We start from the raw sequence: 25,823 nt of genomic DNA, 5'->3' as shown, positions 1-25,823 counted from the left end.
CCAGTCCTCCTCCCTGTCCCAGCTCTGCTGCTTGTCTTCCCCTGTGCTGTGGCCCCGCTAGGGCTGGGGCCGCACCGCCCGCCCTCCAGGCACTCAAGGGCTGGGGCTGAGCTGCCCACTCTCTGGGCGCTCTGGGGCTGGGGCCACACTGCCTGCCCACCCGGTGCTCTGGGGCTGGGGGCGGATGCTGTTTGGGAGGCTGGGGACGTGCTGCCTGCCCTCCCAGTGCTCTGGGGCTGGGGAGGGCAGGGCTGGGCTGGGGCATGGGCCAGTGGCCACGGTGGGGGGCAGGGGGTGGCTCTGGGCTCCAGCGGGGGGCATGGAAGGTGTGGGGGCTCAGGCAGAAGGGGCTGGACTGGGAGCTAGCCTCCCTGAGCCAGTGGTTCATGCACCACCGATGGTTTTCACCTTTGCCTCTGGATTGGAGTTGAATCCTAAAAAAACCTGCAACATATACGCAAGGGACTAAAGGGCTGCAGAAGAGTCCTTTTTTTCTGGGAATCTGACTTATGTAAACCCTGCATTCCCCAAGCATCTCTTGATTTTAGGCTGCACGACCCAGCCAGCAAACATGGCTCTATTTCTAACTGAAATACAAATCAAATTAGACAACTAGAGCAAACAGGCATAGAGGTACAGTTGGACTGCTAAAAACGCCACTCACAGAGCAGTGTATTGCAAAGCAGTCTAGACTCTAACATTTTCCATCTAGATTCTCCTGTTTTAAAACTTTTTCTTTCTTAAAAGCCTCTAATAAAACAATAACCCAATATGGCAACAACTCCTACTTCAAATCCAATCATTTCACTCAGGCAGAGAGATCATAATGCTCTTTCAAAATACCACTTGCCCATGGACTTGAGTTCAGAAAACTCTTGGTAAGTGTTTTCTGATAGGAAATCAGACAGAAATACCTAGTACAAAGAGGAAGATCAGAACAAGTAACAAAATCATGATTACAGCATAAACTGACAGCCTCCCAAGTGGTGATTTAATAGATACATCAATTCTAAGGCCAGCAGGGACCAATATGATCATCTAATCTGACCTCCTGCAAAGTTGAAACAAAGTATTCAGAACATTCTCACCTGGTAACATCCACACTGATTAAGAAGGTAGCTGCTCGTGCTGGGAATCTGTGCAGCAGCAGAATAGAGGAACTCAGGAGCAGCAGAGATTTGCTGTCCTCGCTCTGTTGCGATGGGAGATTTGGAAGGCATCTCTCTCTCTCTTTCTGCAAAGGGAACGTAGCCAATGAGTTTTGTTCTCTGCTGACGGCCCAGCTTTGAAGTGCTAGCTCCCTCTGTTGATTTAGAAATGTATGTGTTCTGATGATAGTCAAGACAAACAGCAGCTGTGCAAAAGAGATATGGAACTATTTGAAGCGCGCTACAGGCTCCTGCGCGATGGGTGGCAGATATACTAACACACAAGGAATAAAAATTAAGCTATAGGGCCTGATGCTGTGTTCCTTACTGAGGCAGGCCTCCCTTTGGATTCGATGGGGATTTTTCCTAATGTGCATGATCAGGCCCCCGGTATTGGACACTTTCCAATTTCACAATCCACTACCGCCTGGCTGTGTATTCAGACTACAGAGAAGCCCAAGCTTCAAAGCCTTCATGATTCAGTGTGTATAGAGGGGATTGTTTGGGTAAAGTACCCGTAGGTTTGGGGCCCCAAGGAATTGCAAATTATGGGGACTCAGAGCACCTTAGGGACTCAGAGCACAAATCCCACTGGCTTCTTTTTGTCTTCTCCTGACCAAAAGCCAGTGCCGGGAGTGGTACTACATCCAGAGCAGCGTAGTTTGGGCCTTCAGCGCTCAGGCATTATGGCTGCCAGTTGCTGCTCTTCTTCTTCAACTAATCTGGCAACCCTCATAAATGAACATTACAGGAATTGTAGCTATTCTGTGTTTCCATATACGGGCCCCGCAGTTTTGCACCAGGGAGTGAGCTACAGACTTTCAGCAGCAAAATGCACAAGGCTCTGTTATTTGAGCTAACAGGATAACTATCGGAGTGGTTATTAAGTTGCAGGGTCTTATACTTTCTGGGACTGGCCATTAGCAGGGGACAGGCCCATTCACACGAGACCATCGCATTACATTCTTCTTCATTACATAAGCCAGCCCTGAATATCTGAAGTCCGTGGGTTCGAGTCCCACGGCTGCAAATAGGGTCTGATCCAAACCCACTGAAGTCTGCCAGTTTACTTCAGTGGGCTTTGGATCAGATCAATGTGCAATAGAGGGAGGTATCCTCGAACCTTCTAAGCCAGGCCAATTCAAATACAGTAATGCCACTGTTGTAAGTTCAGGTCTAGCAGCTGTTGAGTCATGAGAAAAATGTCCTAGGATCTTGTCACTGGTTTAGGAGACACCTGTGCTATAGCTTGGGCACAGTGATAGAGAGATAGATCTTGACTCTCCTGCTGGCTATTAAAGAAGCTGAGGTTTCCTGTCTGCCTGGTCCAAAGATACTGAAGCCAGAGAATCTGAGATGGTTTATTTAACGGGCTTGTTAATTCTTCCCTTATTTATTCAGTGTCTGTTTGTTTATTGTGCTACTGTTCAGAGCCATAAATAAAGTGGAGATATTCTAGAGCAGTGTTCTCAATCTTCTTGCTACCCGGGGCTGGCTTGCTGCCTTCATAAACTGTGTCAGGGAGTTCTCAGGGACTGGTGCCAGTCCAGGTACTGGTCCCTGAGAAACACTGTTCTAGAGCGCAGGCTATCCTGTTAAGGGAGTAAAAAGAGACTTTGGAAGCTGGTCTTCAGACATGAGGGTTTCTTTGAATTGTTCTTCTCTCTTTCTATCCCCATCTGCTCGGGTTATTCCTTAACCAATCTTATCTCCCCTGTGTCCACACCTGGCAAGGTGTTTGCAATGTTGCCCATATTCTCTGCCCAGGCTCCCGTGGGCAGAGCCTGCAACTAGCATCTGCTCTCTTCTTAAAGTCAGCATAAACCAGCTGCAGTACCACCACTGCAGCCTGAAAATCTTAGCTCTGCATCTGGGACTTAAGTCTTAGCAGAAACAAGGTCCTGACCACTTATTGATGAGACCAGTCATGCTAACCCTGGTGTCCTGGCCACATTCTCACTGGGGTAATACATCCAACCTCCTCACACACTCCCTTGCACTTTTCAGTGGATTATGGTACTTTTCGCCACTTCCTGCAGCATGGGTGGCTGGGTGCTGTTAAACAGCTGATGCAGGGCTGCCCTTGAGTGGAGAATGAAATGATTCCTACACTGCATATCATTTATACAGTCTGGTCTTGTACAGACAAAATTGGTCCGTGCTCATAAGCAGACAACACAAACTGAGGATGCCTGTTGGGACCATAGTCTTCTACCCACTTGCCTTGTGTAACAGGGAACAAACAAGCATGCTAAAGAATCATGAATCATAGGACTGGAAGGGACCTCGAGAGGTCATCTAGTCCAGTCCCCTGCACTCATGGCAGGACTAAGTATTACCTAGACTATCCGGACAGGCGTTTGTCTAACCTGCTCTTAAAAATCTCCAATGATGGAGATTCTACAACCTCCCATGGCAATTTATTCCATTGCTTAACCACCCTGACAGGAAGTTTTTCCTAACGTCCAATCTAAACTACCCTTGCTACAATTTAACCCCATTGTTTCTTGTCCTATCCTCAGCGGTTAAGAACAATTTTTCACCCTCCTCCTTGTAACAACCTTTATGTACTTGAAAACTGTTATCATGTCCCCTCTCAGTCTTCTCTTTGCCAGACTAAACAAACCCAATTTTTTCAGTCTTCCCTCATAGGTCATGTTTTCTAGACCTTTAATCATTTTTGTTGCTGTTCTCTGGACTTTCTCCAATTTGTACAAATCTTTCCTGAAATGTGGTACCCAGAACTGGACACAATACTCCAGTTGAGGCCTAATCAGCGCAGAGTAGAGCGGAAGAATTACTTCTCGTATCTTGCTTACAACACTCCTGCAAATACATCCCAGAATGATGGTCGCTTTTTTTGCAACAATGTTACACTCTTGACTCATATTTACTTTGTGTATGCTATGATCCCCAGATCCCTTTCTGCAGTACTTCTTTCTAGGCGGTCATTTCCCATTTTGTATGTACTACAAGCATAATAACATTCATAGACTACTGTTGTTGTGATTCGCAGTGACAGTACCGTAGGCTTGGCTACTACAATGCATGCCCTGGGCCTTATCCAAAGCTCACTGAAGTCACTGGAAAGATTCCCATCAACTTCAATGGGTAATGGATCAGGCCCTATTTGCAGCTGACAGCGAATGTGAAAAAGAAGCCAACACAAGGCAATGAGAACACATCACCCTGATCCTCTGCACACTGCATGAGCTCCTGGAACAATCTCAGATCCTGGTTAAGGTCCCTGAATAGGACAGAACCTGAGAACTCATAAACTGACCCTCTTTCTTTGTGTGATTTCCTCTGTATGACAGCTGCACTCCTCAGACAATGTCCTGGGGTGCAATTTGCATATCATGAGAAATCATACCTTCTTGGCCCTGGGTTTGGAACTCCCTTCCGCAAGATGTTAGCATGGCCATGGGTCTTAATACCTCCTGAACCAAATGTGCATCAGCTGTCATCCACCAACTCCCTGGAAGATAAGGATGAGGGCTTGGCCTTTTCATAACTTTGGCGGTGCTCACATTCTATAGCCATGAGAATGTTATAAATTCAAATACACAGTCTGGATAGTAGCTAGAGCTGGTGAGGAAAATGCTGGAAAAAAATGTGGTTTGCTGTGTTCTTGTAGCCATGTTGGTCTCAGGATATTAGAGAGACGAGGTGGGTGAGGTGATATCTTTTATTGGAGCAACTTCTGTTGGTGAGAGAGACAAGCTTTTGAGCTTGCATAGAGCTCTTCAGGTCTGGGAAATGGACTCAGAGTGTCACAGCTAAATACAATGATTTCAAGAGAAACTCTACAACCTCAACCACATGAAACACCCCCCCCCCCCCCGGGACCTTCTACATGCTTCCCAAGATACACAAACAAGGGAACCCAGACAGACTCACCATATCTTGCCACAGCGATCTTACTAAAGCAGTATCAGGACTCATAGAAACCATCCTTAAACCACTCACCACACACAGACGCAACCTACTTCCTCCATAAACACCACAACATTAACAACTTTCTTCAGAACACCATCCTTGCCACCAGGGGTGTCACCTCCCTATACACCAATATCCCTCACAATGACGGCATTGCTGCCTGCCTCAACTATCGACAAGACAATAGACAACCCTCAGCTCTCCACCCCAAACACATCACCAAACTCATCCCTTTCATCTTCACCAATAACAATTTTACATTCAACAACAAACACTTTGTCCAAACCTTGGGAACAGCCCTAGATATTAGGACGGCTCCCCAAACTGGCAGCCTCTTCTTAGGCCACCTCAAGAAAGAATTTTTGGATAAATGCACCACAAAACCAATGATACCTGAGATACATCAATGATATTTTCATCCTCTGGACAGACGACATAGATTTCCACCACAACCTCAACAATCATCATCCATTCATTAAACTCTCTCTGGAATACTCCCACACTAGCATCAACTTCCTGGACACTACAATCAACTTCAGCAATGGAACACTACAGACAACTGTATACAAGAAGCCCCCGGATCACCATACCTATCTTCGCAGATCCAGCAACTACCAAACACACTACAAAATCTGTTATCTACAACCAGGCACTCAGATACCACAGAATATTCTCTGAGGAGAAAATCCTGGATATATACCTTAACCCGCTTAAAAGTGCCTTCACCAAACAAGGACACTCCACCAGAGAATGATATCCTGGAACTTCATCATGGAACAGGCCACCCAAAAGAACCTTCTTCAATCTGGAAATAACCGTTCCGCCCCCACCCCCTCTGACTGCACACCCAGAGTTGTCACCTCCCACCCCACACTGGAACCTCTATGTGATATCATTAAACAATCACAATGCATACTCAATGGGGACCTCATCCTGAAAGAAATGTTTCCTGGACCCTCAACCTCCCAATCTCTCCTAGCTCATCATCAGAAGCAAGCTCCCCACAGACCAGGACACAACACAAAGCGGCACCAGGCCCTGCCAGAATAACAGATGCAAAACCTGTAAACATATCTCCACTGCTACAATGATCAACACCCTGCCCCAACACACCTTTCACAACCCATGAGTCCTACACATGCCCATCATAACATGCGGTTACCTCATCCAATGCACTAAATGCAACAGCTATGTCCGTGAAACCAGACAATCACCACACTCCAATGAACTCACAAGGAAAATGATAAAAGACAAAAACACCCTATCACCTGTTGGTGAACACGTCTCACAAAGCAATCATTCTAGATCTGACCTCTCAGTCCTTATCCTCAAAGGAAACCTGCACAACACCACCAAAAGACAAGCCTGGGAGCTTCAGTGCATAACCTTGCTAGATACTAAGACTCATGGTCTGAACAGAGACACTGGATTTATGGCTTGTGACAACAATCTGTAACCCACTAACCACCCCACCCAAGATGCCTTTTCTTTCTCCCTCTCTTCCTTTCCCACATGTGACCAGGTGTGCCAGGCCCTTTGAGGCCCCCTGCTCAAGGCCTTCCAGTCCTGCCACACCCTGCCCTGAGAAAAAGAGCAGTGAAGGTGGGTCCTCCAGGCTTGCCTAAAAAGGCTGCAGGGAAGCAGCCAATCAGAGCACAGTAGGTTCACTTTAAAGGAGCTGCAGGGCCTGAGCAGGTTAGTTACTGGCTGGAACCAGAAGCGGGAGGAAGGACTGTGAGATCCTCCAAGTGAGGCGGCCTGAGAGAGACCCTGCTCAAGCAGGGAACAGATGGTGAACCCTGCGGTATGGGTGAAGAGGAAGGGGCTACGTGGGAAGCAGCCCAGGGAATAGCAGCAGCAATGGAGTTAAAGGAAGCAGCAGGGGGCTGCTATTTGTAGGGTTCCTGGGTCAGGACCCGGAGTAGAGTGCATGCCCAGGTCCCCCTACCAGCCATAGGCAGGGTGGCCAAAGCCCTGGGAAGGGGACAAATTTAATTAAGAAGCCCAGGGCTAGGGCTGAAGTTTAAAGGGCTCAGGGATGGGGCTGAAGACCCTAGAGCGGGCCAACCATTCATTGAACTTTGTTACCCCTTCCCCCAGAAGGGGACTGAAGTGAAGGAGTGACTCAGGTGAAGAGCTGGGGACATCACAGAACCACTAAAGGTACTGGAGGCACTGCTCCATACCAGGGCAGGGATGGGCCAGAAGAGGCTGAGAACTGAGCCCAGAGACAGGGCTGCAGGTATCAACCAGGGCATAGTGATAGGCCCTTTTGGACTTTTTTTTTACCCCGGAAGGGGTTTCTTTGTTCATGCATAGAGACTGTATGTGTCTTGGCCAGAGGGCTGGGTCACTGAACACCCACCTGATGAATGCAAGAGCTGACAGGGAGCACCCAGAAAGAGTGCAGGATTGCACTCAGCCAGCAGAAGGCGCTCATGAGAGGTGAGTGCACCCCCTCTGATTGGAGAGGTGGTAATGGGCCACTTCACCCTGAATGATCCCTTGAAATATGTGTTAAGTGCTTATGCTAAACTATCTGTTCCACCTTCTGACACTCTGGGTATGTTTAGACACAAAGAAAAACCCATGACTGGCCTGCACTGCATCCTGGGCCCCCCCGCTTTGCAGGGTCCTAGAGCCCAGGCTCCAGCCCAAGCCCAGACCTCTACACTGCAATTAAACAGCCCGAGCCCTGCTTGCCCGAGTCAGGTGGCACAGGCCAGCTGCGGGTTTTTCTTTGCTGTGCAGGCATACCCTTTGAGTACCTTTCCCAGACCTGAAGAACAGCTCTGTGTGGCACGAAAGCTTGTCTCTCTCACTAATGGAAGTTTATCAACCAGAAGTTCTTACCTCACCCACCTTCTTATTCAAAAAATTGTCAACATTTTAGAGTTTTAAAAAAATATTGACCACTCTCCAGTAGACATGTAGCCTGCCATGAGACAGCCTAAAGTCATCCTGTTGGTTTCTTCTCTGCATCTCAGAAGAATACTTCCCACATTGAAACTGATCTTAATTAGCCCTTTCTTCATATTCCATAAATCTGCCAGCAAAACGACCACACATTCCTTGATATGTTTCAACAGCCAGAGTAACAACCCCATTGTTGTTATCTCCGTTGCGGTCTTGTTGTTTCCTTGTGCTCCCCATCTATCTGTATCCAACTGTCACCTCTTCTTTTAAATTAATAATAATTCTAGGGGCTGGAGCTCTGCTGTGATCCACAGATGAAACACAGCAGCACTGGCCATCACTCCACACTTTCCTGCCAATATAGCTCATCACTTACTTGGAAAGAAACTGCATAAGGGAGGACATAGAATTTGGTCTCCATGGTCCACTCAGGTCTTGGCCTTGTTATATGGCCCTACAATACTACCAGTTATGGTGGTGTTTTTTGGTGTGCCATAGACTCTAGGCCAATGGTCCCCAAACTTTTGAGGGTCATTCCCCCTCATAACTCTGTCCATGCCCCCCCACTTCCCAGAGCCAGGGCTTGGAGTGGGGTGGCAGCTTCGTGAGGGGAGGTGACATGGGCAGGGGTAAAGGTGCCAAGGCTGGGGCCGCAGCTGTGGGTGGGTCTTGGGCTGGGAGCGGGCCGGGGATGAAGCTGTGGCCAGGGGCTCAGAGTAACAGCCGTGTTAGTCTGTATTCGCAAAAAGAAAAGGAGTACTTGTGGCACCTTAGAGACTAACCAATTTATTTGAGCATAAGCTTTCGTGAGCTACAGCTCACTTCATCGGATGCATACTGTGGAAAATACAGAAGATGATTTTATACACACAAACCATGAAAAAATGGGTGTTTAGCACTACAAAAGGTTTTCTCTCCCCCAACCCTACTCTCCTGCTGGTAATAGCATATCTAAAGTGATCACTGTCCTTACAATGTGTATGATAATCAAGGTGGGCCATTTCCAGCACAAATCCAGGGTTTAACAAGAATGTCTGAGGAATAGTGAGGGAGGGGGGAGGAGGAAGGAATAAACAAGGGGAAATAGATTACTTTTTATAATGAATCAACCATTCCCAGTCTCTATTCAAGCCTAAGTTAATTGGAATTAATTTGCGAATTGGATACAATTCAGCAGTCTCTCGTTGGAGTCTGTTTTCGAAATTTTTTTGTTGAAGGATAGTCACTTTGAGATCAGAAATCGAGTGACCAGAGAGATTGAAGTGTTCTCCGACTGGTTTTTGAATGTTATAATTCTTGACATCTGATTTGTGTCCATTTATTCTTTTACATAGAGACTGTCCAGTTTGCCCAATGTACATGGCAGAGGGGCATTGCTGGCACAGGGGCTGAGGCCGTGGGCAGAGACGGGAGCAGAGCTGCATCCGGGCTGCGGTGGTGGCCAGCAGCCAGGTTCCCGGCCAGATGCGACTCCGCTCCCGGCCCCGCCCCCACCCCTAGCCCCAGCCGCGAACAGAGCCATGGCCAGCAGCTGAGACTGGGGGCTAGTGTGGGGCCGGGAGCAGAGCCACACCGAGGCTGGGGGGCGGGAGTGGGAGCCAGGGGTGCGGCTGGGGGTGTGACCAGAGCAGAGCTGGGGGCGGGGAGGGGATGGGTGGCGCTTCCTCCCCGCCTCCCATGAGGGCTGGCCTGGCACTGCTGCACTGCCCCAGCATTCCTCTGAGCCCCCTGGGGGGCACACCCCACACTTTGGGGACCTCTGCCCTAGGCAATAGACTAATCGAACAGGAGATATTTCACAGGGACCATACACCATAGCTGGTTAGCCTTCCTTAATTAAAATGAAACAAGTTGGCAATGTGGAATCAGTTACCAGCTGCATCTGCTACCCTGGCAGTAGAAAACACAGAATATGTTTCAACTGATCGTTGCATGGAATAATGTTGCTCCTGGGACAGGGGAGGGTTATATACAGCCTAAAGCCAAAGTTTCTACGAAAGTCAATGCTGAGTAAATGAAACAGCTGCCAAACTGTTCTCTTGTAGAAAAGTATCAGATATCTTGTTCCCTGGGGCAGCTGGAGCTTGCCAAGGCCTGCAGTGCTATTCCAGGTCACACCTCTTATTAGTGATGAAGACCAGGGAACTTGCAGATATCCGAGGCCATGTGAGCATCACAAACTTTTTTCAAACCAAAGCTACACCCCCAACCTCCTCCAGTGGTGTGTGCCCCCTCCCTGGTCTCCTATGAGAAGGGTACATATGTCCTCACCTTTCTGGGTTAACAGAGGGGCCTGGCTGTGAGGGGAGGAGAGAAGAGGACCCTGGTCTAAAGAAGGAGCATGTTGGGTCTGGGCTGAGGCCAAGGCTAAAGGAGGAGCATGATGAGCCTAGGCTCCACACCTGAAGGTAGAAGAGACTCCGCATACAGCATATTAGGGGAAGGCCCTCACTTTGCCGCTGCCCATAATTTGGGCTCCTCGAGCCAGGATCACTTCTCCTGTGCCTGCGAGGAAAGGGGGTTGGGCTTTCTGGGTGAGGATCTCCTCTCATACCAAACTATAGATGGGCAGATACTGTGGGGGTGGGGCAGGGAGAAAAACCCTGAGAACATTTGTTCCACTAAGAACCTGGCATTTTCCCATAAACATTCATACCAGGGATATTTTGTTTGCTGACAGAGAAAGGAGACTCGTGCAAATGTGATTCTCTGAGAAATGGAAAAGAAATTAAGAGAAAATTATCCAAGCAGCAGTTGCAGCAAAAAGTTTGTAGGGAAATATTTTGGCCTAGGGCCTGATCTAGTGAGGTGCCCGGGTCTTTAAATGTGTGATTGGCAGCTCCTGGCTCCCAAAACTTCTGTTTAAACCACTGCTAGTCCAGGGGGTTGGAACAAATGGGCCAGGCCATGCCAACGTTGCTAACATTCAATAGGCTGTCACTGAAACAGAGTAATTGTCTTTATTCAAAATCCAAAATGATTTGTGGGTCCTGCCCAAATGCAGCTTGAGCCTTTATTGTTGACTTTGTTCTGTCTCAGAGAGCATCATTTGGATAACTCAGCTCTGTTCCCTCTCCCATTGAAGTCAATGGAAAGACTCCTGTTGCCATCAGGGGAGTTGAATAGGATTCCTAATCCATCTCCCAGCACCACCAGTGCAGAATTCTCCTCTCAGCATATTCTCCAGGACTTCTGCTACTGTCGTCTGAAATGTATCGAGACTGGTTTATGGTACTTACCCAGAGCAGTTCTTTGTAATACTGGGAAAGATCATCCCAGTCACCCAGAGGCTTAGTCCATGTTGGTGACAATACCATAATGCTTCCTGGGTTTTTCATCAGAAATCTCAACACACTTTACAAGGGGGACAAGTATCATTATCCCCATTTTGCTAATGGGGAAACTGAGGCACAGAGCGGAAAAGATTTGCTCAAGGTCACATGGAGTCAGTGGCAGAGACAGCACTAGAACCCAGCTCTTATGACTCCTACTTCTGTGATTTAACCACTATATGCCACCACTTCCTACTGTTGCTGTTTTCCCAGTGCTCTGAGACCCTGCGATAATGAGCCATGCCACGGGCTTCCTAATACCTCTGCTATTGCAATCGCAGTAATGCCATGTTAGTGGAATGATGCCAGGTGCTAGCAGAAATAACATGCTCTTAGCTATAATTTCTTAGCACTGCTTCTCTCTGCACTCTGGAATCCAAGTTAGTTCAAGTCACCCTATACTTCAGAAGTAATATTCCATACAGATCACTGTGAGTGAAACACTCTCAAAGTCAGGAAACACCAAAGCTGATGTTGCATGCATGGCCTTTTCATAGAGTTTTAGACCTCCTGTCTGCCTTAACGCTGCCCCCTTGTGCACATGCATTAAGATACAGGGCCAGATTCTCTGGCCCACTAAGTCCACTATGCACTGCTCCAGGAGCATAAAGTGGATGCAGACTGGTCAGTGGAGAGTTCCCATCTCCTGTGCCAGTTGTCCTGTGCACCCACAGCACAAGGGAAAGGAGGGGCCATGGCAAGGGCATGCTGGGTGTGGGTTAGGAGAGGCAGAGAGAGCTATGCTACGCCCAATCCACCTCTGACATAAGATCATAGAGGGTCCCTACTCTTGTACAGCTGTCACTAAGCAGCTCTAATTTACAGCAGAGCTGGGTGGCATAGGGTTAGGTAGCTGCAATCATTGGTATTTCTCATGTGACTTCTCCTCCTCAAACCAACTAAATTCCAATATTCCTTTGGCTGGATGGACTTTCTTTAAGATCTGTTTCTTTACTAAGTGAGAATGTGTGTACAGACTTGTATGTTCCTGGCCTCAAAACTAGCGCTATAGTTTGAAATGGACAAGTACAACTAAATAAGGAGACGTAAAAATGTAGCACTGTTTCCAGGTGCGGTTGCATTACACTGTGATGGTGTATTTAGAGTTGCATGGATGAACAAAGCACCAGTAATTTGATTCTAAAGACCAGTCGGCACCAGCATATTCTTCACTATTGCGAATAACATTGTTACATTTCATCATTAGTATATTTTCTACATGGGGTATTTTTCATAAAGACTTTCATGGAGTTTGTTTGTCTTTGGACTTTGTACTGAACCAGATTAGTGGGTGGGTGAGATTCTGTGCCCTGCACTGTACAAGAGGTCAGACTAGATGATCATAATGGTCCCTTCTGACCTTAATATCTACGAATCTATGAGATGCTACACATGTATGTAAGGCTATAGAAAAAAATTAGATAGCATCTTTTTCCCCTAGGCTGGACTTAAAGGTGTGGGCTCGCTCCTGCTTTCCAATACACAACACATATCCTGGCAAATCTGTTTTGCTTGTGTGCACCTGTACAGAGGACCTGGTTTTCACAGGATATGGGAATAGTGTCCAAAGGACGCTTTGCTGCTTTGTTTCAACCATTCTTCCAATACATCCTTGCATATACTGAAGGAAACATCAAATGAGGGAGATACCACAAAGTATCTAATCTATCTATCTGGTTTGTATAATGCCTGCCAACATAGTACCTAAGCCAGGTTCTCAACCATTTTCTTTCTGAGCCCCCTCCCCTCTCCCCAACATGCTATAAAAACTACATGGCCCACCTGTGCCACAATAACTGGTTTTCTGCATATAAAATCCAGGGCTGGTGTTAGGTGGAGGCAAGCAGGGCAATTGCTTGGGCCCCCGTGAAGCTAAATTGCTCAGGCTTCAGCTGCAGCCCCAGGTGGCGGGGCTCGGGGCTCCAGACTTCAGTTCCATGCAGTGGGGGTTTGGTTTTCTGCCCTGGGCCACAGCAAGTCTAATGCTGGCCCTGCTTGGCGGCCCCCCTGAAACCTGCTCTTGGCCCCCCAGTGGGCTCCAGACCCCTGGAGGAGAATCAGTGATCTAAGCGACTCCCAAGTAAATTAGGTTTGCATACCTAGTCCCTAGTGAACTTCATAGATTCTTCTACATGACTGTTTATTAACTGCTTAGAAGGAAAAGAGTTTGATGCTTGTGTCTTTATTTAACCCCAGATTTCATCAGAGATGATGTTACCGTAAATGATCTTTGATTAAATCTCAGTCACAAATCTGTACGTAACAAGAGAAGTCACAGCAGAGCATGTGTGAAAAAGGGGGACACAAGCCTGTTGTTTCTGAAGCCATGCTGATTCGCTGCTTTCCTCGAAGGGAGTGGTGCTAGGTCTGCTCAACTTGCATTAATGAGAAAACCACTTCAAAGCAGTCTTAACCAACTCCGGCAAAGACGTTGCAGGGTTCCTGAGGATCACTCTTCCACACCACGCGCATAGAGCAGCTCTTCCTATGGAACAGGGCAATGCAGTTCTCTCGGTCGTAGTTGGTGGGTCTGAAAACGCTGTCAGTGAGGAAGATGAAGATGAGGTCAGGACACGAGATATAGGTCGGGGCGGGGGGGGGGAATCATATTTACTGGGTCAAATTCATCCCTGGTGTAACTCCAGTGACTTCAGGGGAAGTGACTTCAGGGATGAATTTAGGCCATAGTACTTGCTGGTGGTATTGACTGGTGCTATGGAAACACAGAGCTCTGATCTCCAGTCCTAGCAGGTGAGTAAAAAAAAAAAAAATGAACTGATTTTTTTCCAATATTTTTTTCACTCAAATGTAATTCTCTGTAGTAGCTTTGCTAGGAATTAAACCTATAGAGCCACATTCACCCCAGACCTGGTGCAGGGCCAGAGTGGAAACAGCATCTGCCTGCCCTGTTCAGAGATTGCCAGGGAGTGGTTCAGCCCTGAGGTCTTTGGGCCACTGCAGGGACACGGAGCTGCCAGCACATAAGAACTGCCTAGGCATGCCCCCTCCTGCCCTTGCTAACTCCCTGCCCCCTCCAGTGGATGGAAGGTTGGGGGAATTGTCTGTGAGGGGGTCCTCACTTACAGCTGGGGAGGACATGGTTTTCCCATCCAGTGACCATTTTCCTGTCTAGAATCGGGACAAAGTCAAAATTTCAAAAATATTTGTGCACCAAAAACCCCGTATTTTCCGTTTTTGGGTCAATCAAAACATTTTGTTTCAATCATTTTGAAACGTCTAGTTTTGATGCCAATTTTTTGTTCTTTTAACCTTCTTTTCATTCTTGTTAGCTTAAATTTTTAAAGGTGATTTGAACCGGGAAACTGGAATTTTTTGTTTCTAAATGGCAAACAGCAATGTTTCAAGAGTTTGGAAACTTATTCTCGACCTTGTTTTGAGTTGGGGAAATTTGTCAAACTCAACCCTGTTTTGCAAACAGTTTTGGTTGCACAGAATTGGCATTTTTCAGCCACAAAACAATTTGTCGAAAAATTCTCAACCAGCTGTGACCTTGCTCAGTATTCCTACCACAAGCCCCCTCCAGGGTTTTTTCTCCACACACAGGACAGGACCATCCAGTCCTCTGATAGAATCACCAGCCCAGGACATAATCATAAATCTGGAGGGCACAATCAACCTGGGCAGGGACTCACAATGGGATCGAGAACATGGTTCCTCAACCTAGGGGCCATAATCTCCCTGCCCTTCCTATATTGGGGGGCACAGAGTCTCAGCTACATACTGGCTAGATAGGAAAGGTGTTCTGGGTGTAGGAAAAGGTTGAGAAGAACTGATCTAGAATAATTAGGCCTGAGAGATGCATACAGACAGAACCTTGAGGCTGTGCAGTGCCCCATAGACTGCAAGGGTCAGCACTAAATATCTGTGCCTTATTACATGTTTAGGGCTCCAGAGCTGGACTGATGAGGCAATGCATCTCCAGAAATGAGACAAGCTGCCATAGAGAGGGAGGGCTAAAAATCTGGGGGAAAGGGGATCTGAGATCCTGCTGGTGGCAAAGTCAAGAGGAGAGTTAGGAGGAGTAATAAGGAAAAGCTCTGAGCTGTGTGTTTGCAAGTTTGTGGCTGGGTTTCTTTTTCTTCTTCTTCAAAGAAGCCTGGATACAAAAAAGATTGTTCTGCTTTGTCAGAAGTAGAGCTGGATGAAAACCCAGAGACAGGATTTTGCTCCAATTTGTTGAAATGTGAATGCAAAATTTTCACTGAAATTTCTGAATTTGGAAAATTTCAACCTGCCCTTAGGCTTGGTACAAAAGTAGCCCTAGTCTGCTTGGACTTACAGGCTGCAGCAGATCATTGCTCGAGGCTGACATTCGCATCTGAAACAATCCTTGGTCTTCCACACTACACCGAAGTGATACAGCTTTCTGTTTTCAACACAGCCTGGATACACACAACAAAAACAATGCCCAGTAGATGGATGGTGACATTTAGAGGTAAAATACAGGTTGGTGCTGTCAGTTAAAGCTCTGACTACTTGGGTGGAATTACACCAGGGATCAATATGGGCTGTGTTCTATGATGGGATGCAATGCCATTGCTCCTGCAGTGGCTAGGATGTGGACTAGCAAGGTGAAATGTTATCTGCTGCACACCCATCTTTAGCAGAGAAATGCTATTCAAATCATGGCGTGAGGCTGAGAAGTGCTTTAGTTTATGGCTAGTACTTCTTTGAGCATCGTTCTGCTACTACTGATACTTCTCTCATAGGGCTAGATGCTGACTTGGACTGTACATCTGAACTATGCTGTGCAGTCCTAGGCATATAGAAATAAGCAGGCCTGACCCCCTACCCCTGTGCCCCCCAAGCAGCTGGGTGGGGGATGGACAGATTATTGTCTCTGGGGTGTCATAATTTATTCCTGTAAGACAGAATCAAATCACTATCCCCCTCCCCTTCCCAGAGCAAAGGAGAAGTAGGGTGGGAATTGGCCTGGGAGGGGTTTCTCCAAGTCACAGCACCTCCCATGGCCACTGTGGGAGTAGTGCGGATTACACAGTCCCCCTTGCTCGGAGCTGGGCCCCAAAGCACAATCTAGCCCATAGTGATTTTCAAGTTCTCAAAGCACTTTAAAGACTTTGGGTGAGATACTGGCCCCATTGCAGTCAATGGGAGTTTTGCTACCAGTAAGTCTAGGATTTTACCCATTAGGTAACAGTGGAAAAGCACCTACATGTGGTAGGCACATAGGTTCAGATGCTTAAAGGTATTTAGGCACCTCTCATCAATGGGTGTATGGTGCCTACATACTTTGAGAATCTGGGTCTTATGTCCTACGGCAACTTAATGGGCCTTGGATGCCTAAGACACTTTGATGCTTTTGAAAATCTAATGAATACTTACAGCAACCCTTGGAAGTAGGTAATATCATGCCCATTTTACAGATTGGGAAACTGAGCCATGGAGCAGTTAAAAGACTCACTCAAGCGATTGCAGCTAGTCAGTAGCAGAGCTAGGAGTAGAAACCAGGTCTCCTGCCACCTAGCCCCTGCCCTGCTCTAACTACTAGGACATCCCCCCCTCCTAACACAATAAAGCAGGCAAGTAGTCCTTCCATTCTGGTTTCCATGTTTGACAATGAGTAGTAATAGTAGTAAACAGTGAGGCCAGGACAGAGAGGTGCCAGCTTTTTAGCATATCTTCCTTTTTCTCCCATGTGATATGCTATTTGTTTAGGCAACAACCTCATACCCCAGACTCCATAGAGAAGTCTGCCATGCCTTTCAGTTTGGAAGTATGTAGCTAGCTAGCTGTCTGGCTGGAGACACTCTTATACGACATAGCATCTAACTGCCTATGCATCTTCATCACATTGCAACTGACAGAACAATCCCCACATTTCTAAGCAAGTGATCCTTTCAATCCATTAAATGGAAGTCCTGAGCATGGGTGTAGAATTTGCCATTCTTACCGTATTTGTTTGGGGATCTCATGTAACACTGGGCAGTGCACAGGGACCCCAAGGTGAGAAGGACGAGGAAGAGGAACAGCAGGAACTTCTGGAAGAGAAAGGGAAACTCACTGCAAACTTGGCTGGTTTTTCAATAATAACGTTGACCAGTTCATTCCCACAGATTTAAGGAGGACAAGTCTCATTATTTACAAATAATCAGGAGAACTGCTCCCAAGCACGCAGCCTGCAGTTACACAGACAGCCCAGCCACTGACTTACCATGGCGTAGGCAAGCTTCATGGGCCGCTGGCAGGTTGCTGTGAGGAGCAGTGCGTATTTATAGTCCATGCAGAAACAATGGTTGCTCAAGGGTAAGCAATGAAAACATGAGCTTCCTGCTGAGGCCAAATCATGCCAATGGCCATTCTAACCTGTCCCAATCACTGATCAGAAGGTCTGGCTTTGAGAGGTGTCTTTGGACATGAACTTGAAGGCAAGTGTTACCCATTCACAAATAAAGCAGGGGCACGATTCTGAGCTCAGTTACAGTGGTGTAAATCTGGGGTAACGCCAATGGCTACAACAGAATTACTCTGCAGTAACCCCGGTGTAACCAACAGAACCTGTTCCTGCACAGCAATGCTCCCCACCCTGGCCAGCCATCAAGAAACAGAGGGAAGGAAAGCACATATTATGCAAGGTGGTTTATTATTGTTCCATTGACCTGACACAGTGAGAGCTGCACTGACCAGCATAGGGAACAGGGCATTCACGCGGTGCAGCAGCGTGGAGAGACCTCTGTTCTATGACGGATTTATTGATTACACCTCTCAGCTCTTTTATATATGGCGCTTCAGTGGAGTTGTCTCTGAAAGGCCAGACTCCGCCAGGACCTGGAAAGGTGGAGGCTGGCACTGCTAGGTCACTGATTCAAACGCCAGGCTGGGTTGAGAGTGGCTGACAATTGTTACCAGTTGACAGCTGTGAGATGAGCAGTGAGTCTCAGTTCAGCCCCTCAGGGCCAGGGAACTACCTCAGTAGAAACAGCTGTCACAATTAGGGTGACCACCCACTCCTAAATGGGTGGGACAGTCCCAAATTGTACATTTCAGGTCCCAGACCCCATCTGAAAGACTTCGGAACACCATTTGTCTTGGATTCCCTGTGGTGCTGCTCTGCCCCTACCCAAGGCTCAGGGATGGCGCTAGCCTCTTCCCAGTGGGGAGAGGAGGCTGCTGAGATGGACCTTAGCACCCCCTTGCCATAAGGTCCTGCCCCCTGCTCCTCCTCTCCCCCCTGAAGCCCCGCCCCTGTCCAGGCCAGAAGCCAGACCTGAGCAGTAAGAGTCAACCAGGGAGCCCGGGCCACTGTAGGGAGCCCCAGAGTCCCAGATCCTCCACTTGCCCTGGGTGGCACACCCTTGGGGGCAGGGACACAGGCCCGGGGCTGCTCTTGGGCATCCCAGCACCCCGCCCAGGGCAGATGGAGGGTTCAGGGCTTCCCAAAGCAGCCTGGGCTCCTTGGGCAGCTCTTACCATGGCCCGGTTCTGGCTTCCAGCCTGGCCAGGGGTTGGGGCCTCAGGGAAGAGGAGGAGCAGGGGGTGTGGCCACAGAGGGGGCAGGGCTCCTGCATGTGCCCTGTTTTGCATTTTGAAAAGGTGCTCACCTTAGTCACAATGGGCTCTCTTCCTGCCAATCACAGCAGAGAGGCGGAGCCCAAATTCCCGGCTCTCTTCCATAGAGCTGGTCATTCCCGAAGGAGATACCGGTATGTTGGCAGGACCATCGTACTGGCTGTGGGATAAAGGGAGGCCTTCACTCTGCAGGGCAAGCTCTCTGCTAGCTTCCCCCGACAGACACTCATGTTGAACATTTAACCCCAGTCGTTTTTGTTTTCTCCCCTGAACTGAGGTGACCCCAGTTCCTTTTAGGCAACTCCCACCTGCATGGGAGAGCATATGGCAGCCATGCTCCAGAAGCTGTACTGGCTATTCATCACTGTCTGGTAGGGTTGCCAACTTGGTAATATTTAAAAACTGGGACACTCCAGCAGGAGTGCTGGAACTTCCCCTGCCCCACCTCTTCCCCCCAAAGCCCCACCCCGTCCCACCTCTTTCCCTGAGGCCCTGCCCCCCGTCCACTCCTCTTCCCCCCTTCCCCCATCACTTGCTGCTTTTCCCCTCCCACCCCCACCCCAGGTCAGGAGGGACTTGCCTGTGGAACCGGGGCTGGGAGCTGCAGCTGCCCGACAAAGGTAGGAGGCGGCCCCGGCTGAGTAGGGTCTGGCGCAGGTGATGACCCAGTGCCTCCCTGCCTCCCCTGCCCGCAGTAACCGGACTTCGGGCATCTGGTCTGATGCCCTGTTCCCTATGCCAATAGATCTGACCAAACACTGTCAGGTCCCCTTTTCAACAGGAGATTCTGGTCAAAATCCGGACGTCTGGCCACCTTAGTCTCTGGGTGGAGTTTAAGGTGTTGGTTGTAACCTAGAGAGTTCTAAATGGCCTGGCACCAGCCTGGCTGTGGGATCACTACTCTCCCCAGGCCATACTGCCATAGCTGGGGTCAGCAGCTGTGCATGAGCCGGATTCCCCTCTTTATAAAAGAGAAGGGGCAGCTGGCAAGGTGTCTGCTGGGATGGTTCCCCAGTTCTGGAACATGTTCCCCACCCCTGGGTTTGAAATAGCCTGGATCTGGTGACTTTCTGGGCACACTGCAGAAGACACTTGTGTGAGACGGGTGTTGGAGAGGGCCGAGGTGGTGATTCCCAGATGATGAAGGGGTGCAAAGGAGTTTTAAAGGTAACTGGCTGACTGAGCTTCTTCTGAACTGGTCATCTGAATGCCGCTGGGATGGACAGTGTATTGTTAATGGTGTGTCAGCCTGGAGCCTTGGCTAGGCATCATTTTATTCATTTTTAAATAGAAATAAATATTTACCACTATGTTTACGATAGTATTGCCTAAGGGCCAACTGGGGACAGGGCCCCCCTGTGCAAGGCACTAGCACCTAGCTCTTATATGGTGCTTTTCACCCATAGCTCTCAAAGAACTCAGTATCATTACCTTCATTTTGCACATGGGGAAACTGAGGCACGGGGCTGTGATATGACTTTCCCACAGTCACTCAGCAGGCCAGAGGCTTAGAACCCATGTCTGCTGAATCCATAGCACTTTAGCTAGTCCCTTCCCCAAGGAGCTTGCAGGTTAAATACACAAGACAGGCAAAGGGGGCAGGGGGCAGAGTGATCAGCATATTAGTGCCACCATTTGGGGGCAAAGTTGGAGGGTTTGGGGGGATTTTTGTTTGTTTGCTTTTGTTTTTTAGCTTCTGTTTGCTTTTGTTTTTTGGGGTTTAGCTCAGAGGAGATTAGCTGAAGACAAAGGAAAGGAGTGTGGGGGGAAGTGAAGGGACAGGGCGGGGGAGCAGGGAGGGTATTCAGCATAGGGGAGAGGGACAGCAATGGAGTCTGTGTGGCTGCCAGGGTCAGTCAGCTTGCTGGACGGGGGCTTTGGTGCAACACATTTTCCATGGTACTGGGTAGCTCAAGGCAGAATAGGCTGCCCGCCTCCCATCAGCCTGCATTGCCCGGCAGGTCTGGGGGCTTTGATTGAGACACCTGAGCTCAGTAGAGCCCATATGATTGACAAGAGATTAGGCCAACCTGCCGTTCAGGGGAAAGGTGAAAGAGCTGTGGTGGAAGTAAGGCTTTGTATAAAAGCAGTGACTGGGGGCAGGTATATATCTGCTGGTGGACTGGAAGCAGAAAGGAGGATAGAATTGTGGTAGGAGCTAGTGGTGAGTACAGCTTTTGTAAGTCTGTCAGGAGGTGGGGAGGATTAAAGCAGGAAGCTCTAGTTCCTCCATGTTATTTGCCTTTTTGCTCTTGCAGTGTGTGGTGAGGCTAGCAGCTCTGTATTGTGCTGGTGTTTTGTGGCTTGTTCCCTGTGCTTGGCTTTGTTCTGAGCAACAGCTCTTCTGAAGGGCCTTGTCAATTCTTCTCTCTATAAACTGTAGAGGGACAACATCAGTTTAAACTTGGTGTAAACCTTGTGGTGGTAGGTAGTTATGCTTTCAAATCAAGCTCTCTATAGAGCCTAATGCTTGGTGGAATGTCTTTACAAACTGTTCTTGAAACCTTCCAATGCAAACAGTCCTCTTTAAATTAAACCTTTCCTGCAGTGTTTGACACCCTGATGTTGCAGCACTAAGAAATTGATTACTTATAGACTCGACTACTTAAATGGAGAGACATGCAGATGGTGACCAGAAGTAATGATAGAGATCTAAAAACTCCTTGTCTGTCACCAGCTTAAGACAATGGCTCACAAAACAAGTCTGCCTGAAGTTGTTCTCATCCTTTAAAATATAAAAGGCTGGGATAGCTTTTTCTCTTCTATTGGATTATGCTCCTCAGTGTCTGGGAGCTGGTGTAAGTTGAAAGAAAAGGAGTACTTGTGGCACCTTAGAGACTAACCAATTTATTTGAGCATAAGCTCTCGTGTGCTACAGCTCACTTCATCGGATGCATTCAGTGGAAAATACAGTGGGGAGATTTATATACATAGAGAACATAAAACAATGGGTGTTACCATACACACTGTAACAAGAGTGATCAGGTAAGGTGAGCTATTACCAGCAGGAGAGTGGGCGGGGGGGGGGGGGGGAAGACCTCTTGTAGTGATGATCAAGGTGGGCCATTTCCAGCAGCTCTCAAGAATGCCTGAGGAACAGTGGGAGGAGGGGAATAAACATGGAGAAATAATTTTACTTTGTGTAATGACCCATCCACTCTCAGTCCTTATTCAAGCCTAAGTTAATTGTATCTAGTTTGCAAATTAATTCCAATTCAGCAGTCTCTTGTTGGAGTCTATTTTTGAAGTTTTTTGTTGAATTGCCACTTTTAGGTCTCTAATCAAGTGACCAGAGAGATTGAAGTGTTCTCCAACTGGTTTTTGAATGTTATAATTCTTGACGTCTGACTTGTGTCCATTTATTCTCTTAAGTAGAGACTGTCCAGTTTGGCCAAAGTACATGGCAGAGGGGCATTGCTGGCACATAGCACATTGGTAGATGTGCAGGTTTTCCAGCTCTTGCTGAAACTTGTGGTGCTGTCCATCCCCAAGATATGAGAGACTTAATTTCAGCCATTAAGTAGCACAACTAACTATCATGATATAAAACTAGCTTTTGACATGGTAGGCTTAAGCATGGTGTGTTAAATAACACCCTTCTAGCTAGGGTAATTATACCCCATTATGATATCTGAAAACCCCAATCGTCACTGACATTCTTGTGAGGTAGGCCAGAGGCGAAGGCTCACTCCACAAAGGGCCTGAGGTGTTGACATCCTTCTAGGCACCTAGAAAAATCACAGGAACAACACTGCAATCCACCAGTCCTGAATTAGGCACCTTGACTCAATACAGTGAGAGTCAAAGCCTTGGACTGTGAGCCACCAAAGCAGCATACTAGGTGGGGCTCAGGCTGCCTAAGGTAGGCACTAGGAGGTGCTGATGAGGGATATGTCCTAAGCCCTGCCCCTCTCCTGGAGATAGATGCCTCCCTGCAGAGCAGACTGAGGCAACTCGCACTGTGTAGGGAATGGGAACTCCCCCTCTGGGCTTAAGCACCTCCAGCATTTCCTGGGGTAATAAGTTAGGAGCCTGCCTTGCCCCCCACAAAACAGCAACAGGCAGTGGTGATGCTCCCTTATAAAGCTTATCCCAGTGGTTCAAGTGCTCACCTGGGATGTGGGAGACCCCTGTTCAGATCCTCTCAGGTGGGTGCTCTGCTCAGTGGGCTAGAGAGAAATAGTGACTCTGTCCCCTAATGCCTCTACTCTACTTGCGCTATATTGATGACATCTTCATCTGGACCCATGGCAAAGAAGCCCTTGAGGAATTCCACCATGATTTCAACAATTTCCATCCCACCATCAACCTGAGCCTGGTCCAGTCCACACAAGAGATCCACTTCCTGGACACTACAGTGCTAATAAGCAATGGTCACATAAACACCACCCTATACTGGAAACCTCCTGACCACTATTCCTACCTACATGCCTCCAGCTTTCACCCTGACCACACCACACAATCCATTGTCTACAGCCAAGCTCTGCAACACAACCGCATTTGCTCCAACCCCTCAGACAAACACCTACAAGATCTCTATCAAGCATTCTTACAACTACAATACCCACCTGCTGAAGTGAAGAAACAGATTGATAGAGCCAGAAGTCACCTATGACAGGACAGGCCCAACAAAGAAAATAATAGAACGCCACTAGCTGTCACCTTCAGCCCCCAACTAAAACCCCTCCAACTCATTATCAAGGATCTACAACCTATCCTTAAAGACAACCCAACACTCTCTCAAATCTTGGGAGACAGGCCAGTCCTTGCCTACAGACAGCCCCCCAACCTGAAGCAAATACTCATCAGCAACCACACAACAGAACCACTAACCCAGGAACCTATCCTTGCAACAAAGCCCGTTGCCAACTGTGCCCACATCTATTCAGGGGACACCATCACAGGGCCTAATCACATCAGCCACACTATCAGAGGCTCGTTCACATCCACACCTACCAATGTGATATAGGCCATGTGCCAGCAATGCCCCTCTGCCATGTACATTGGGCAACCTGGACAGTCTCTACGTAAAAGAATAAAGGGACACAAATCAGATGTCAAGAATTATAACATTCAAAAACCAGTCAGAGAACACTTCAATCTCTCTGGTCACTCAATTTATGATCTCAAAGTGACTATCCTTCAACAAAAAAACTTTGAAAACAGACTCCAACAAGAGACTGCTGAATTGGAATTAATTTGCAAATTGGATACAATTAACTTAGGTTACTTTTTATAATGACTCAACCATTCCCAGTCTCTATTCAAGCCTATTTCCCCTTGTTTATTCCTCCCCCCCTCAGACGTTCTTGTTAAACCCTGGATTTGTGCTGGAAATGGCCCACCTTGATTATCATACACATTGTAAGTAGAGTGGAGTGGGGGGAGAGCACCTTTTGTAGTGCTAAACACCCACTTTTTTTTTTTTTCATGGTCTGTGTGTATAAAAACCTCTTCTGTATCTTCCACAGTATGCATCCGATGAAGTGAGCTGTAGCTCACAAAAGCTTATGCTCAAATAAATTGGTTAGTCTCTAAGGTGCCACAAATACTCCTTTTTCTTTTTGCCAATACAGACTAACACGGCTGCTACTCTGAAATCTATCCCAGTGGTTAGGGCACTGTGTGGCAGGAGAGCCAGAATCCATGCTCTGCACTCTTTCATAACACTGATTGTTAAAGAACAGTAGAAGGCTCTTGGTGCCTACCAGCAGGGTCCACACAAACCAGTTAATGTGTGACACTTTAGAAATCACACCTCTATAGTGGGCATTCATGCCCTGTGTAGACAAACCCCTAAATACACCTCTCCAGGACTCTGTATGTTAGCTGACACATGATCAATCCACTGTGATCAAGAAACAAGTCAAAACAGGATGCCCTGTGGCACCAGTGTAAATACACTGCACCCTCTTCCCCTGGGGAGCATGAGTGAGCTGGCAATACACCCTTTGTAGTGCTCATTGTTAATGGAACATGGCTTGAGTTAAAATTTGTCTCAACTCCTCCTGACGCAGCTTGCCTGTCTGCTCTCTGCTACAAACTGGCTGTAGTGTGATGGCCAAGCAACCTAAAGCTGCATCTCCTTTTATCTGTGATATCCCTGCCTGCTGCTACTCTTATGCTTTCTGGATGTGTAGTATTGGAATGGCTCCTAATGAATCTCTCTAGATGAACCTTGACTTAAGCTGCCTGCTGCTTCAGTTCTAACAAGCCTGCTAGATGGGAGTGCAGGGGAGAACAGAGGCACTTCTTCAGGTCTGGCTCTAGTTTTTCCCCTTACACAGCTACTGTATTTATCAGTGGAGCTGGTAACACAACTTTTTAAATAGCCTAATTAAAATGCTTCTCTTTCCAGCATAGAGCTGGGGGATTAATTCTCAAATAGGCACAAACTTTGCAAAACTTTTCACTCTATGGCTTCCAGGGAGGTGAAGTAGAGAGGTGGTGGTGCTATGCATCCATCTCTTAACCAACAGAGCTTTGTACCAGTTCCTCCTTAGACCCCAAACTGCCAAGATTTCAATGGCAGTTAGATTCCTAAATATCTCTTGAGGATCTGGGGCCATGACACCAGAGATGAACTCAAGCCATAGAACTCTGACACTGGCCTCTAAGGAAATGTCTAGGCTTCAAGCTGGGGGTGGGGTTCCCAGGTCAAGGAGGTTATGACTTTCTGAGCACCTTGCTTCCACATGTCCTTAGTCCTGAATCTTCTGTGGGTCAATTCCCTAGCAACACAAGCACATGCCTCTAGGCCTATGCAGGCTGCACTGTTACTCTGAGGTTGGGGTGCACCCATCACTAACCTGTAGTGTCCAGCCGCTGGCGTAGACCCTGGTGGACATTTGTGGTATAAGCTGATTCACTGCTTCCAAAGAAACCATTCATTGCAGCTTATCAGTTCCACCTCAGATCACTACTCCACTTAACACACAGT

This window comes from Lepidochelys olivacea (genome assembly GCF_965140295.1).
Source record: "Lepidochelys olivacea isolate rLepOli2 genome assembly, chromosome: 7".
Classification (NCBI taxonomy): Eukaryota; Metazoa; Chordata; order Testudines; family Cheloniidae; genus Lepidochelys; species Lepidochelys olivacea.
Note: the sequence above shows the minus strand (reverse complement) of the source record.